The sequence below is a fragment of the Antechinus flavipes genome, chromosome 1, assembly GCF_016432865.1.
Source record: "Antechinus flavipes isolate AdamAnt ecotype Samford, QLD, Australia chromosome 1, AdamAnt_v2, whole genome shotgun sequence".
NCBI classification, from domain to species: Eukaryota; Metazoa; Chordata; class Mammalia; order Dasyuromorphia; family Dasyuridae; genus Antechinus; species Antechinus flavipes.
Genome location: NC_067398.1, coordinates 247,224,367 through 247,240,701, shown reverse-complemented (window position 1 = coordinate 247,240,701; position 16,335 = coordinate 247,224,367). Strand labels below are relative to the sequence as shown.

General features: G+C 33.4%; 1 protein-coding gene across 2 annotated transcripts in view; it reads right to left on the bottom strand.

Annotated features, from left to right (window-relative positions):
• The window catches only part of FBXL18 (F-box and leucine rich repeat protein 18), a 166,448-nt gene that overhangs the window by 103,577 nt on the left and 46,536 nt on the right, over positions 1–16,335 (bottom strand). The gene's annotated exons all lie outside the window — the stretch shown is intronic.

The window sequence follows — 16,335 nt, the reverse complement described above, 5'->3', positions numbered from 1 at the left end:
TGGGGAGGAATACAACGAAGAGACTGGAAAGGGAAAATGACTTACCCAGGCAACAGGTAAAAGCATTGAATCACCTTTGAACTTCCTACCTTCTCAAGTTTCTTATGGCTCAATCTAAGACCAATGAATTGTTTTTACTACCCTTTTAGAACCAAAGCACAAATTATTCATAAATGAAAAATTCACAAGTCCTAAATATGTCCTGTCCTTCAAAGCAGGAAGCTAAAATGTTATCTAGAAGGATGTATGGGATAGTTTGGGAAAAGACGAAGCAAAGTCAGTAAAACCCAATCTGGACATAGCCATTTCACTTGGATAATATCACTCAAAAGTTTCTGCCTTTAAATAAAGGCAGAAAAAATAATTAGAACCACACTGATCCAGCTCCATTGACAAAAATCCAGGAGAGCCAGGAAATTGAAAATCAAACTGGGATGCCTGAAGGCCATCACAAGTTCATAATGGAGTAGGCTCAAGTTTTTAGGTCAATTAATGATTTATCAGAAACTTCTGGGTGCAACTCTAGATTTGGAATAAATAGGATGAGAGCTGGTATGAATCTGTAGCCCTTGAGTCAGACAGAAATCATGGAGTAGAGTTAGGTGAAAAGGAGACAAAATGAACATATACCTGAATATTCTCTATCATGATTTCCTGAAAATGTCAAATTCCAGAAAGTAAATCTACTTTTTTAGTTTGTTTAAATGATTATGTAGGTGAATGGGAAACCTATAAACTTCCTTCAGAATTCAATTATTTTATATTAAGAGAAAGGGAATACACTATGATTTTCTAAAAAAAGAAACAAAAAAGGTTGAAAACATTAGCTCTGAATATGCAGTTAAAATATAACTATTATGTGGAAAACATGAAACTATGCATCCGAATGAATGAATGTAAAACAGCATTTATTAATAAGCAGTTATTATGTGCAAAACATAGTGCTACACCTTAGGGATACAAACAAAACAGACAGACAGCTCCTGTCCTCGAGGAGCTCATATTCTGATGGGGAGAGAAAGCACATAGATAAGTTTCAGCTGTTAAGTCAGATGAAAAGGTCCCATGAGCCTTAGAATACAGAAGCACAGCAGATGCTAATGGCTCTTCTTTAATGTCATTCTCATGGATAAATCCTATCAGTTCTTAACTATCAGGGACTTTGGTGACAAGAACTCTCCTTCCTGAGTCACAGTTGCTGTGGCTTTGGCTGTGGTTATACTACCCACAGGAATAAAACTGCAAGGTTACATCTCCAAAAAAGGTTTCTAGGATGATGGCTATGAAAAAGGGTTGGAAGCTTTGCTATTCCAAAGGCTCTTGGGTCCTGGTCTGAGGGAAAATGGCAGCGAAGATGGTGGTGATGTATTAATCTGCCTGGCATATATACTCTCTCCTGTTTCTCTCCTACCCTATGAATGGCAATTGGCTGGCAGTACACAGAAAGAGCTGACCCATTATATGTTATTTAATTTAAAAGAACTGAAAAATTTAGAAAAGTAGGACAGTTCCCAGATCTCCCTCTCCCCAAGTATTAACAGTCATGGAATTGTATCAGATGGTTAACTTTGTTTAAATCTCTCTTTTACCTCTCCCCTCCCAGCAGCTACTTCCTCATTGTACTAGGACTCTTAAAAGTTCCCTTTTCAGTCTTAATTCTGGTGAACCACTCCACTGTTTCCCAGCCACTGTTCCCAGAACACATCTTGAGGGAGACTGTGAATAGAGATGGCAAGGAAGTTTTAAAAAGCAGGGAGTAGCTCCAAAGAGAGGTGAAAGGAAAATTACGTCACACTATTTTTAAAAGGCCACTATTCCTGCTGCCCCTCTCCTCTCCCCCGCATTACACAACCATATTGTGTTTTTTATTTTCTTAATTCTGCATTTTATTTGGTGATATAAAGGAGCCAACCTCTAATTCAGGAGGCAGGAGGACTCTACAGTAGTCTTCATTCTACCTAGCTTCCTAATCTGGAGGAGATTATTTTTCCTCTCATGAATAAAATGAGAAGACTGGCCTAAATGATCCATGGTCCCTTCTAAACTCTTAAAATTCTATGACTATACTATGCTTCAGTAGCTATGACTTAAACTGGTTAAAATATCTAAATGAGAATTGACAAGACAAAGTTAATCTCCAGATGGAATAGTACTATACTACTGAAGAAGTCAAGAAAAAATATTCTGTATCTGTTAGCTACTGAAAGAAATTTTTATAGGATGATTTTTTAAAAGTATTTTTTGATATTATGGGGAGGGAGGGTGAGGGAAGTAAATGAACAAAACATAACCTTTTTATTTAAAGGAAAGCCTTTGTTAAAACTAAGACAAACAAACCCTCAAGTTTAGATGGGTCATAAACAAAAGACAAACGAAAAAGCAATCTTGACTTTTAATTAGAAGAATACAAATAAGAGTTTCAAAGCAAGTTATCCAGTAAGATATTACAACCAGCAGAAGCATAAACCCCAAATACCTGATAAAGAGTTGGATTTATTACATATGTAAAGTAAATGCCAGAAAGGCTCTCATAAAACTTGATGTTTTGGTAATAAAAATGCCAACAAAATACCTCCTGAATTTTGTTTTGTATTTTTTAACTAGGAGCTATCTGTGTGACTGTGAACCTTGAAGGCTACATACCACAGCAAGTCCATGCCTGTAAATTCCCTTTGTGTAATTTACTTGATTTAAAACAAAATGAGACCCACGTGGTTTACCATTATTCTCAACTGTGTGCGTGCAAAGCCCCTTCTTTTCTGCTGCCTAGATCTGCACATTTCCAAACGGCTTTTAATGAGCTGCTGTCATAATGTTAAATTGGGATTAGCATTTTACCAAAAGCAAAGAATGTGGCTGCAGATGCTGTGTGTATGTTCCTTCAATCTTCCCCCTAAAGGCAATTCCATTCTTCATACAGCTGTCCAGGTGGGCCTGAGTTTTGATTCCCCACCACCACTACCTCCCCCCGCCCCTGTTGTTTTTCCCTGACTTTTAAGTGTTCAGCACTTAAAAAAATAAATACAAAAGGCACCAAAACAAGGGATGGACGTGGCATTAAAAAAAAAAAATCTAAACCCAAAACAAAAGATTCTAAACTGATTACTTCATTTTATGCATGGATTAATTTCAAATTTTACTACACCTCTAGCCAGTGTTAAAGTATACAATTTATGATGAAAAAAAAAAAAAAAAAGATAAGAGGTAGAGGTCAGAAGACCCAAAGTAGCAGCACAAATCTAATCTCTTCTGGAAATGTTCACTTTTTGAAAGGGAGAAAAGGAGAAAAGAAAATGGAGGAATGTGGGAGAAGATAGGAAAGGCCCTCTGGAGAAAGAAGAAAACCTCATTTATTTGTTCCACCATCAATAACCAGACTAGGCTCAAGACGAATTAAAACGAATGTAGAACATGGTGTTACTTCCTTGACCAAGGACAACCAGTATTGGAAATACAACAAAAAGTTGAGGGCTCTCCCTAATACCAGAGATGGCTCTTTTTTATATAGCCTCTGCTGTAGAATTTCAAAATGAGAATAAAAGTCAAACTAAAGGCTGCCTATGCACTTAAATCTATTCTGATCAAAATGAAAAGTCTTTTCAAATATTAATCTGTTTCCAACATAAACCTACTTCCAAATACATTATCAGGCAGTGTTAATTAGATCTTGGCTAGTCTCTTTAAGCATTCTAAAAAAAGAGTATGCCAAAACTCAACAATGAATAAAACCTGAACTTCATTTTTACAATATTGTATTATAGTAATCCCTCAATTATCCAGAATTCAAGATATTTAAGCAACCTCACCTACTTAAGGACAGGAATGACAACCAGAAAAGCAGATAATGTCTTTAAGTGGCCAAAGACATATTATAAAGTCATGTATGTTATCAAGATCATGTTAAAAAAAAAAAAATCTAAAGTCTTCACTCAAACCCTGTTTGTTTTTATTTTTACAAACAATTCTATCAAGTTTGGTAATCTATTTACTAAGACCACAACAGATTAGATACTGCAATAAGAAATGGTGAGAGGAACTTTAAAGAGAAATAAACTAACAAAGGGAAGAAGCAAGAAGGGACAGGAAAACTATAAAAAGCAAACCTAAGAACTCAAAAGAAAAAAACAAAAACCAAAAACAGCAAAATAACACCAAATCCAAAACCCAAACATGATTTTGGCCATTTAACACAAAACCCACAGCACAATAAACAATGAGGCTACATTTTATTTTCAATGTATTCATCTCTGTTACCAAAGACATCATACTAATGTCTCAATGTAATTAAAAAATGGTTAAATTATGTCAATTATACTCTATTTAAGAAGACGGAGAAATACATAATATATTTTATAAAGATCTGTAGCCAAAAAAGTTAACACTCATAAGGAACAATAGCAAACACTATAGCCAGACTGCCAAAGTGATGAGAGTTTCTTCCAGTTGCATCTCCCCACCTCACCCCTTTTTTTTTTGATGTTGCAAAGAAGGGATGGCTTACCAGGGAGAGGAAAGGAAAGAGAGATACTCTGAAATTAATGTTATTTAAAAATAATAAATTATCAATAAAAAAATGACAAACCTTACCAATTCTCTAGAGAGTCAAACAGCCAAAGTTTTACAAGCTACTGTTTTAAAAGATTCTAGATGTCAACTATGAAAAGAACTAAAAATGGTTAAGTGGCATAAAAACTCTAAATTCTCCAAACCATTAGGGAGAAATCAAAATTTAAACAATTCTGAGGTTTCACCGCATATGACCAAAAAAAGCAATAGGGACAATGAATGTCACAGAGACTGCAGGAAGGAGGTAGGTATATAAATACATTCCTGGTGGGGCTGAGGAAGGGATTCAACTGTTCTGCATTTCAGTGTGCAATTGTGCAAAGAAGGAACTTAACTGCTCCCACCTTCTATGAGCTCTCTAACACCCCAGGGAAGTCAGAATCAGAAACATAAGTCCAAGAGATACCAAAATACTCTTAATGGCATTCTTTATGATAGCAAAGAATTGAAAGCATCAAGGTGCCCACTATGTGCAGGATGGCTTAACAAACTATAGTATAAAAATATATAATATGTTCCAATATATATTCATATACATACATATGTTGTATAACATGAATGTTATAAGATACAAATTAAGAATTAATTCATGAATTAAATAAGAACCTGCAAAAGAAAAATTCAGAAAAACAGAGTTTATGAACTGATACAGAGTAATAATAAGCAGAAACCAAGACAATATGTACCATGATTACAATCAAGTAAATAAAAAGTCAAAACTCTAAATACCTGAAAATCAACGAAGATACCAAAGAACTAGTATTCTAATAATGAAACAGCCTTTTCCAGGCTACTTAAATATGTTATCAGTTCTGATATCTACTGCAGATGCTTTTGCTTAATAATTTTCTTTGTCAAGGGGATAGTTCAACTGAGCAGACTGAGGAGGTAGGTTTGGTTGGCATTAACTTTTTATGACTCTGATTTAAAGACAAAAGCCAAGGGGGGAAAAAAAAGTCATGGAATCCTCCACTCTCCCTTACCCCTTTCTCCCAAGCTCAACAAAACTAGATAAGATGTATATGGATGAAAAGAGCAATAGGAACATGTTGCATGACCTATACTGGGCTCAATTATCACCAACAGTAATTTAGAGATTAAAAAATCAAAAGGAAGAAAATCTAAAAGGGAATACTGAACTTAGGATCTTTTTAAAATTTTTAGAAATTCACATCATGTTGTATTATCCTTTGAGAAAGGTTCCAGATAAATGAGTTGATGTCCATCAACTGGGGAATGGCTGAATAAGTTAAAGTATGTGAAAATAATGCAATATTACTGTTCTATAAAAAATAATCAACAAGATGATTTTAGAAAGACCTGGAAAGATTTACACAAACTGATGCTGAGCAAATCAAGCAGAACCAGGAATATATTGAACATCATAACAGCAAAATTGTGCAATAATCAACTATGAATAACTTGGTTCTTCTCAGTGGGTTAGTGATCTAAGGCAATCCCAATAAACTTTGAATAGAAAACACCATCTGCATCCAGAAAATTTTTGGAGATTGAATGTAAATTAACACATGCTATATTCACTTCTTTTTTTTTCTGATTTTTGTTCCCTTCTGTTATGGTTTTTCCCTTTTGTTCTGATTTTTCTCTTCCAACATGATTCAAAAAGAAATACATATATTTTAAAAGTTAATACATATGTATAGCCAGAAGAAAAAAAAACAATAAAATGAAATGGAGACCAAGAAAATGAGAAAAGTTCAAGGTTTTTCCATGTAAAGGAGTAGTATAAATACATCCACAAAACCTCAAGATAGGAGTCCTGACATACTAATTAAATGTGTTACCTCATACAAGTCACTTCACCATTCCCTCATCTCAACACTCTCACATTGCATTCAATGATCTCTTAATTTTTTCTTCTAGTTCTACTATTTTTATGACTGTCTAGGAAATTCCCTTAAAAGGGACAAGCAGAAATATCCTTGCATGTATATTAAATTAGTTGACTTAGCAATAGAAAAATGTATACCAAAAAAAAATTTTTTTTTTGGTAATGCATAGGTGAAAAATATTTTGGATTTCCTCCTACCTAAATTTTCTCCTCAAAAACTGGGGGGAATGTTAGTTGTATACTTCTCACAAGATATGAACTACCACCAACTAAGTTTATGAAAATATGTAAAAGTTTTTCATGTCCTGTCTCTAAGAAGAAAAGGAATAAAATAATGCCACAATCTGAAGTACAGCACTGAGGAATGTAATATTCTTTGAAAAAAAATTTTTAGAGAAGTTGTTTAATCTGGCTAATATGGAAATATGTTTTGCATGACTTCACATGTATAACTGATATCAAATTGCTTGCTTTCTCAAGGAGGGTAGAAGAAATGGAGAGAATTTAGAACTCAAAAAGTTTTTTAAATTACTTTAAATTTTCTCAGATGTAATTGGGAAATATTTAACAAAATAAATTTTAAATTAAAAAACAAAACAAAACAAAACAAAACAAATAAGTTGTTCAGGGAACAGTAATAACTAAGGATCTGAAAGTATCCAGAAATGTAAAGATGACCATACTTGATAAAGATGTCTTCTGGATTCATCTAAAAATTGATTCTGAGATTAATCATCAATTTAAGGTCTTTTCAACAATCACTGTCTGAATCAGAGCTCTTTTATATGACAAATCTAATATTTTTCAGAATCTAAAAGTGTTTCTACTCAAAAGCAAAGAGAGTAAGGTGGAAGAATTTACTAAGAAAGGAGAAGAATGCTTCCAGTAGTCAGTTCATAATGCTACTCAAATCTCATCGATTAAGATTCAAAGGCAGAAACCTAAAATGTAAGGCTGCTGCTGCATTTGTCTACACCACAAAACGAATAGATTGTGGGGGACTTGATATTGGAAAGGAATTCTAAAATACTGCAGAACACAAAACATCTTCAAGTCTTTCATCATAAAACAGTAGGAATTCTGTTAAGCATATATACTTCCTCAAATTTCTTGTCTTCCAATTTCCATTATCATCTCTAACATTTTAAAGAAATTATAATGTCTGGAAATATACCAAATGAATTTGTTTTAATATAAGTAAACTTTCACTGTTCATAAGTAAATGAAGACAGAAAAAATAAAATATCAAAAGAAGTAGAAAGTGCTGATATAGCTCAGAAAATTAAGACTAATTAGGCAATGTCCCAAGTAGTGAAACTCATGTTCAGCAAGCTTTAAGAATTTTTTTACCCTAGTCATTTAATTAAATATTTTTTGAATGAAAGAAGAACTATATTTGCTTGACACAGGTAAAAACACTAAGTCCAGGGAAACATAATTAACTTTTTATTACTGGTTTCTTCTGCTCAAGTTTTTCCTGCCCTCTATTAAGCTGACAAAAATAAATTAGAAATGGAAAATTCCTAAGAAGTTCCATTTATAGCCCCAATTCAATTAGTATTTTGTAATTATCTATATAAGCTCTACTTTTAGAGTTAATGGTCAAATATGCTATGTTGTCAAGCTATCCATGTTCATCTTCATGAGTTAATGATATAGTGAAAGGAAAAAACTTTTATATTTGGAATCAGAAGACTTTGGTTCAATAAAGATGGGTAAGTCACTTAATTTTTCTGGATCTCAGTTTCCTTGTCAATAAATGAAATGATTGGATTAAATCAGGGCTTCTTAAACTTTTTCCACTCATAACCCCTTCTTGCCTCAGAAATTTTTATGCAATCCTAGTTATGGAGGCATATAAAATAAGTATACAAATCAAATACTTGCTGATAATAAATCATAATTTCCTACATTCAGTTATGCAACTCTCAAATGGGGTTATGACCCACAGTTTAAGAAGCTTGGACTAGATGATCTTTGAGGTGCCAACCTGCACTAAATCTACAATTAAAGGGCTATATTTTTCTATGATTAATATAACTTTAAAGCTTTAAAAGGGCCATCTAAAAATTAAACTTCACATTTCAGGTTTTATCTAAAAAAAATTTTAAAAAGCTTTCTTATGTTATCCTCTCTTTTAATCACATACAAAGAAAAAAAGATTTTTTTCTATGTCTTCCAAATATCCAGAATTTGTACATCTCTTCCTAAAAGATTGATTAATAATGCCAAATTTCCTCGTTTTCTATATAATTATGAAGCAAGATTTATATCCTAATAACTTGGCAAGATATTAAGCCTACAGGAGACAAGCAGTGGAGAGTGGTTAATTACAGTCCACAGATAACAATGAGGTTTTACCAAGAGGTGGGGAATTTGAGAAGACCTCATTTCCCTAGTCTCTTCTTTTTAGTAGTCCAATGTTCTTAATTCTCATTTTTGTTCTCCAGCTTTTTTGGCCCTGATGCAGTAGCTCTGTTTTGGAAGAGTGGAAAAAGTGTGTCTTCAAGCTATAACTGTATTTAAACTAGTATATGGCTAAGCATCAAAAACAGATGCCAACCCTAAAAAGCACAACAGATGCAACCATAAAATACACACACACACACACACACACACACACACACACACACACACACACACACACACATACACACACACCCTACCCAAATTCCTTTTACTTTCTGAAAAAGCAAAAACTGCCGACATCACCTGCCTAAGAGGGGAAGCAATATCCACAGCAGACTGATTAAAGCTACACAATTAAAAAAAAAAATTTACAGAGTATTGTGGTGGGCAAGATACCTTAAATTCATAATGGGTATGCATTGTATTCATCATTTTCTAACCAAGAATACCAAATATATCAAGTAATGTACCTGAACACCTCCAGCTTTAATTACACTTACCCTATTTAACTAATCAGTCGAGATTCCTCTTTCCCCACTGTCCTTACATATTCTTTCTCCTTTTCCTGTTTGCAGAGGTTTCTAGACAAAAAACCAACTGAAAACTTCTAAGATGCTACCCTTCCTTCTGTCTATCCTTGGGGATCATCTCTCTTTCTTCTGCCTGTCTTAAATGTGCTGGTGAAATTATTCCCAAAGTGATTCCCTCATGAGATAGAATTCTATTTATAGCTACCAATACTTCATAGAGACTCTTCAAAAAGGAGAAATATACAAGCAAAAGAACACAAAAATCAACTTTGTAACTTTAAGAAAGTAGATCACTTTCCTTGTGTCATCCTTGCTGAAGATTCCTTTGGAATCTTAATATTGACTAGCTCACTTTAGAAGGACTTATCAAGAGCAAAAAAATTCTGAGGCTATTAATCAACTAACAAATAAGCATGAGGAATCAACTATAGTCAAGGAAACCATCTTGAAAAATTCTTTTACCTACATCATGACTAATTAAGTTGGAGTCCTTTAGAACTTAATTTTTTCCCCCTGTGCAACCAGATTTACATTTATAATAAAATATTTTATAAGTAAAAATGCTGCTCTCTTTTCAACATTGACTGTTATTATTATATATGTTGCTTCCAAAATGACTGAACCAAATAGAGAAAAATTAATCTTTTTTACCATCAATGACTTCTTGGTCTGATACCAAATTATTTTATAGTCACTGACAAACAAAATTTTCTAGAAATTAAAATCTGATCATATTCGTTTTCTTGATGATGCCAGATTTCAATAACATATACTATTCACTAGGGCGTGTGTGTGTGTGTGTGTGTGTGTGTGTGTGTGTGTATGAGAGAGAGAGAGAGAGAGAGAGAGAGAGAGAAAGAGATAAAAAAAGAGTTACTGAATGTCAAAAAGGAACCTGAATTTGCCTCTATTTTATTCATTCTTTTTAAAAATAACTTCTTAATTCCTAATGATGTACATAAGAAGCTCGGCAAGATATACTAAAGTTTTAAGTTTCAGCAAAAAGATCAAAAAAGCAAAAAAGAAATTAAAAAAAAAAAGAAAGAACACAAAGGAGAGGAAATTTAGATAGTACTAAGGGTTATCTGGAATCAAGAGTTTTAAAACTGTAAGGGGTCAAACAACTACTTTAACACTTCTTCCCATAATAACAGATGAGGAAACTGTGGTTGGTAAGCTAAATAATTTGCTAAATATACAGTTACTTGAGATACTGGTAAAAGTGGTATAAATACAAATGAAGAAGTAGCTAAAGACTCAAATACAGTTAATTTTTAAAATCCATTCATAATTTATATAATTTTAAACATCTTACATTAACCAGATAGAAAATAATTTATTCATTCATTCCCACAACATATTTTTAAAAACACTTAAACATAAGTCAAAAGTATAAAGTCCATCTTACAAATTCCATCTACAATTCCAAGAATGTGTTCAAGTAAGGTGCTTAGGAACTACAATGTTAGGTAATCATCCACACTACTATAATCAACCACTCCTACCTCTATGTTATAGATGGATCGATAGGAATTAGAAGAAAAGAGCCAAAAAATTTAATGTAAGAACACCCTTTACTGATCTCAGGATACTTGCCAGGAACAAGCCAGAGCACATCAGGGAGTTATTTTCCAACATTTTCTGCAAATTAAGAAGTTATGGCAATAATTACACAATTATGTTTAATTTCTACTTTGGAACCACATTGAAACTGCAGTTAATGCTTCTGTTCAGTTATCTTTACTCTTCCCTATTCCTCATTGGCATAAAATGGTCTTTGAGAAACAAATTCCAATACAACTAAGCAAATAGGAAGATTTCCACATGGAACAAAGTGACAGTCCATTTAATAGAACTCCAGATCCAAATTACAACAATCAACAGACAACGTATTCTTTCTTATACTTCTCAAAAGTTAATTCTCTTCATTCTATATAGAAAAAAGTCTACACAACTCTGATATAAAAGATCCTCAGACTCACAAATTCAAGGAAACTATTTCAAGTAAAAATACAATGGGTCAGAAATTTTATGAATGTCCTAAATGGGCACTGCCATATGCAAATATCTTTTCTTTTAGGGTTTTTTCCTTTGAAATAGAAAACTCTTTTAAAAAGCATTCCATTCCAAATCACAGCCACGTGATAGCTGGCAATAGGCAAGGGGCTTTCTAAATTCTGTAAACATAATACATTTATTATCATATACTCTGCTGATAGAAGCACTAGAAAACCAAGATACAATTTTGGTAAAATTATTAAGAAGTGAGATCATAAATAAAAATAAGTAAACCTGTCCCTGAATGGCTTTTAGCATGCTACATTTGATGGTTTTTGTATCATACTTGAAGGGAATGTTACCAGTGACGATATTATTTAAATATCTCAGTACTGCATAAGCCATCTTACTTTATTCAATGTAAAATTTATCCTCTGATTTGGAACTGATATTGATGATCCACGGATCTGATTTTCTGTCTCAAAGACAAAATGCTATCTTTGGTCAAACAAGACTAAAACCTCTTCTAACACCAATTTATGGATCTATTAGTGAGTTAAATAGGATGAAAGAAAAGCTTAGATTATCAATGTACCTAAAGAAGAAAACTGTACAACAGCAAGATTATATGACGATCAATTCTGATTGACATGGCTCTTCTCAACAAGGAAATGATTCAGGTCAGTTCCAATGACCTTATGATGGAGAGAGCCATCTGTACCCAGAGAGGTGACTGTGGGAGCTGAGTGTGGATCACAACATAGCATTTTCACACTTTTTGTTGTATGCTTGAATTTTATTTTCTTTCTCATTTTTTTTTTTCCTTTTTGAGCTGATTTTTCTTATGCAGCAAGATAACTGTATAACTATGTAAGCCTTTTTGGATTTATGCATAGCTTTACCATGTTTAACATATATTGGATTACTTGCCATCTAGGGGAGGGGGTGGCAGGAAGGAGGGGGAAAATAGGAACACAAGATTTTGCAAGGATCAGTGTTGAAAATATGCAGTTTTGAAAATAAAAAGCTTCAATTATAAAAAAAAAAGGAAACCGTAGCTAAAACCAAAACCCATCATGCAAGAGTATAAGACTGGGGCTAATATATGAGTTTCACTATAATGCAATTAGAAATAAATAAATGCAAATTAAGTCCTTCTTTAGAAACTATCCAAAAGAATTTACCTGACAAAGAATGGAAAACCTTCATTATAAAACAATAATGACCCAGATCAACATAATACAAATGTCTATAGCTAACACATCTTTGATACTGTACCACTCTGGAATAGCTTGCTTTGTTCTCAATAAAGAACTGAACGATTAAATAATGTAATAAACTCGTACTGAATGAAGTACTCAAGTTACTGTCAATCAATCATATCTTGTAAGGGAAACTATAAGAACTGAGATGTCAAGATGATATGTTTAAGTAGCTACCACTTTCACTTTGTGTATTACAAAAAATAAAGTGTTGTTTTATTCCAGAATTTAAAATGAAACTTTGATCAAGTATTTAAGTGCCTACTATGTGTTAGGACCTGTTGGGCTCTAGAGCTCAGCTTCTTAAACTGTGGGTCACACCTCTATGGAGTCTCATATCTAAATATGGGGTCAGAATATTATCATTTATTGTCAGCAAATGTTTGATTTGTGTACCTATTTTATATACTTATATACCCACAGCCATAAAAATTTTGGGGGTAAAAAAGGAATCACAAGTGGAAAAAGTTTAAGACTACTCACATGGAGCTTAAATTCTGATGCAGGAGATAACACGCAGAAACATATATAGCATAAATATATACGAAGTACTTAAATGCAGTTTGGACGGAACTGCACCAATAATTTGGGAGTAGGGAAAGATAGACGAACAGGAAATCAGGAAAGGCTTCACAGAGAAAATGAACTAGGTCGGTTAAGAGATCTGAGGCAGAGAGATTAATTAGGAAGCTATTGCAATAATGGAGGTGAGAAGTGATGAAGACCTTAATTATGGTGGTGGCTGTATGAATGGAGAGAAGGGGTCATATTCAAGAGATCATGAAGGTAGAAACATCACAATTTGGCAACATATTAGTAATATATGTGGGAGGAAGGAGAGTAAGGAGTCTAGAATAATACTAAAAGTTACACAACTGGGAGGCTAGAATAACAGTGGTGGCTTCAACAGAAATAGGAAAGAACAGAGAGCTTGGGAGAAAAGATAATGAGTTTAATTTTGGACATACTGAGTTTAAGATATCTCTGTGATATTCAGTTTCAACTGTCCAAAAGGAAATAGGTGACACAAAAAAGAAATTCAAGAAAGACTGAAGCTAGATATAAAGAGATAAGAGACGGAGATATAAAGAGAGTGACAAAAACAAAGATAAAGGATATATATAGTTATCAGCCTGGAATAACAGTTAAACCCATGAGAGCTGATGAAGTTACCAAAAGAAACAGTGAAGAATAAGAAAAGAAGGAAAAGGCCTGAGATACAGTCTTGGGAAATACCCAGTTAGGGGGTGTAATATGGATGGATAATAAGTCAGCAAAGAACTTGAGAGCCATCTCACAGGCAAGAGGAGACCCAAGAAAGAGTAGTGTCTTAAAAATCTAAAGAAGGAAAAGTAACTAGGAGGAAAGATTCTTAAAATCTAAGTTCTCATTCCATTAGAAAGGGCTTCTAATTCAACATAATGGTCTAGAATGAGTTCAAGCAAAAATAAGCAATATGGATCAGTGGACAATTCCAAAGAAAATATTACTTGCACTCTGAGGTACAACCATACAACACATCCTCTTTCTTTGGCTTCATCTTACCCAAAGAAAAAAGTCGGTGGAGCTAATAATGGACAAAGTAGATTACCACACCCACTTCAGGCAAATTCATCCAAAGCTCCAACCCATTCTTAGGTAATACAAACCAACAAGGATGCCATTTATTATTAATTCAATCTGTGACAAGATGATTCAGGAGTTTAGAGGGGCAGGAAATGAAACAGACAATGAAAACTAGAACAAGCTGTTGTGATGATTCACTATGCCCATCCAAAGATATATTAAGCTTTCTTCAATGAGGGGCCAAGTCCACAACTTGCTGTGGCTAGTAAACTGGGCTGGATGTTATAGGGCCAACCCTGAAGGAGTGAGGGGGAGGAAGGCAGGTGAAAGATCACCATGTATTTGAAAATTGTTTTCCAAAGTGAGAAAGTTAGTGGACACAAGGTAAAAATTCTTTTACACTTCAATACTATCTAACTAGGTTTGGTCAGAGAAGCAGAATTAAAGTTGGCAACAAGAAAAATCTAGAGTTCACAATGAAGTTTTGCTTTTTTTTTTAGATGACATTCTTCTGAAGTCTAAATCTAGACCAATTCACAAGGGGTGTGCATGAACAAATAATGAACAAACTAAATTTATTTTTCAAAGGAAAGATCAATTCAGTAGAGTGTAGCAAAACTCTTAAAGGAAATTAGGAGGGTTGAATAAAAACTTTAAAAATGAAATAAATAAGGCTAAGTTATATATAAGAAAATGAATCACTAAAAAAAATAAGAAAATGCTTGAAGGATATAAACAAAAGAGAAAACAAAGTTTTCTAAATAAGATATTTTAAGATAAAAATTAAATAAATCATAATTGACTAATAAAATGGAAAATATTTTTTGAGTGAAATCTCTTACACCAGAGACAATTCTTATCCCAAAGGAAGTGGTACATGCCCATCAGCTGAGTCATGGAAAAACAGACTAGTTCTAACACAATACTGCAGAGCACACCATGAGAAATAATCCTGCCTTTGCCCTAGGAGACAAGACAAGAAGGAAGACTTACAGTAACAGGTCTTTCCTCACACTAATTTTGATAATTCTCTGAATTCTCAAGGGGAAATACTAGAAAAGAACTGCACTAAGTTACACAAAACAAAATCCATTTTTTCCTTTTCATATAATTCCTATTGTATAACACAAGCCTGGAGGAGAAGATAAAATGTTGAATATTTATTCAACACTGAATGGTCATTAGTGATGTTTTAGGTACTATGAACCACATCTCCATCTACTGGAGAAATTTAGGAAAAGCAAGTTAAAAACCTGTTCACATAAATGTAAGAAAGAGGGTCAGGTTCTGAAAGACTGATTTTTTTTCTACTTAAGTTTGGTTAAGTCCTTTGATGTTATTAAGTCATCGAAGTTTAAGTGACATAATAGTTTAAAGACATTAAGTTAGCTGAAAATCATCCTTGAAGCCACAATTTTAAGTACACAAAGTCTGCTCCAGTCTTCTAAAGTGTAATGATATTCATAAGGAAGTAAGTAGTCCAAAGGTAGAAAGTATAAGGAATCACAAATCTCTGCTTTTAAAACAATAAGGTAAGACAGTCATATGCATCTTAAAAAGGAATAGATAATTTCTGAACTGCCAAAAAAAAGCTTCAACAAGCTAAGTTTATGTGGCCTAAGTATCAAGTGGACAAAATAAATGCACAGGCACAAAAGCATGGAAAAGTGGATCACACTACTTAGGTTAGCACATAATTATATCATAAGTTGAAAAGGATGGAGGTGTATATATTTCTCAGGGATAAGCTGCAATAATTGGCAATCAACAATCAATAACTTTTATTGTTATAATTACTTTACATTTACAAAGCATTTTCTAAGTTTCAAGCTGTCTCCTCTCCCCATCCCAAATTATAGAAGGCCACCATCTCTCATCCCTTCTCCCCTACACATGTAAATTCCTATTATGCATACTTCTATTTATGAGTTCTCTGGAAGTAGATAGCATCTTCCCTCATAGGCCCTTTGTAGTTGATTTGAATATTTATAATATTCAGAATAACTTAGTTCACAATTATTCTTCAAATAAAATTGTATTCAATATTCCCTTGGTTCTGTTCATTTCATTTTTCATTATTTCTTGCAAGTTTTTCCATATTTTTTCTAAAACCAAACTGCTTATCATTTCTTATATCGCAAGAATATTCCAT